Source organism: Penaeus monodon, chromosome 29 (assembly GCF_015228065.2).
Source record: "Penaeus monodon isolate SGIC_2016 chromosome 29, NSTDA_Pmon_1, whole genome shotgun sequence".
NCBI classification, from domain to species: Eukaryota; Metazoa; Arthropoda; class Malacostraca; order Decapoda; family Penaeidae; genus Penaeus; species Penaeus monodon.
Genome location: NC_051414.1, coordinates 12,136,197 through 12,137,226, shown reverse-complemented (window position 1 = coordinate 12,137,226; position 1,030 = coordinate 12,136,197). Strand labels below are relative to the sequence as shown.

Here is a 1,030-nt window from a genome sequence, read left to right as displayed (position 1 = left end):
ATATATTTATGATATAAAAAGAAAGAAAAATCATGAAAAGGTTCCAGGGGATATAGACAAAAAGTCTGAAACCCGTTACGTCAACGAGTAAACTGCGACGAAACAGCAGAAAAAACGGAGCTAAAACAAAGAGTATTCCATTCAAAAGTTTCCAAAGTTCGAAGCAGGCTGAAACTGAAAATTCACCAGTACATGAAGTCTGGAGTTATTTGTTGGGGAGTTGTGCTGCTTCTAACATTACGATATTTTAAACATTACATTTCTCATCAATTACTTGTCCTTGATTAAATTCCCCAGCTACAAGTTATGAAATTATATATACAATCTCAGAAACAAATAAATCCCCAAATTAAATATATACAGTTCACCTTTTTACGAATATAAATCTCCTAGTAGTATAGACATTAAGGCAATTCTCGAAGAAGTTTATAAAATACACATAATTCGACCCCGTAGACACAATGTGGTCCGGCCTCTCAGCACGTGTACTACTGTTTTGATTTTCACCAGTATTCTCACCCAGATTTTTCTCTCTCTGGAAAATAAGTAGTGCCTTTTAGATTAGCAGTTCTTATCAGATCACATATATACTTCTATTAATCTTTAAATAAGTATGTCATGTCTTATCCGATATGAATAGCTTCTCTTTTAAACTGAATAATTACTTATTAAATTTGTATTTTTTTTGCAAGGTCGCATCTACTACTTACATGTTGTTTCATTATGTATTATTATTATCCATAATTTTAGCTCAAGAAAAGACATTTAATTAGGTAAAGAAACGTGCGTAGGACGGTGCAATCTTTTGAACTTTTGAACTTCATTTGTATGGGATTGTACTTTCTATTTCTTGAAATAAAATAAATTAGTAAAATTATAACGAAGTTGTTGATGGCCATGTTGGTTCGAGAGAGAAAAAAATGTGTATTGCTATGGCTGCATTGAACTTTTTTATCTATTTTTTTAGAAGCGCTTAAAATTGCGAGGTTTGTTTTTCTATTATTTATCATTTGTATGAGTATTGTCATCT

The 1,030-nt window shown here is 31.4% G+C and overlaps 1 protein-coding gene across 1 annotated transcript in view; it reads right to left on the bottom strand.

Annotated features, from left to right (window-relative positions):
- LOC119591959 (ATP-dependent RNA helicase DDX51-like) overlaps window positions 1–519 on the bottom strand; it is a gene marked incomplete at its 3' end in the record, with an annotated part of 15,640 nt that extends 15,121 nt beyond the window's left edge. Inside the window, 1 exon segment of the mRNA XM_037940713.1 lies at window positions 369–519.
- Between the last annotated feature and the right edge of the window lie 511 nt (window positions 520–1,030).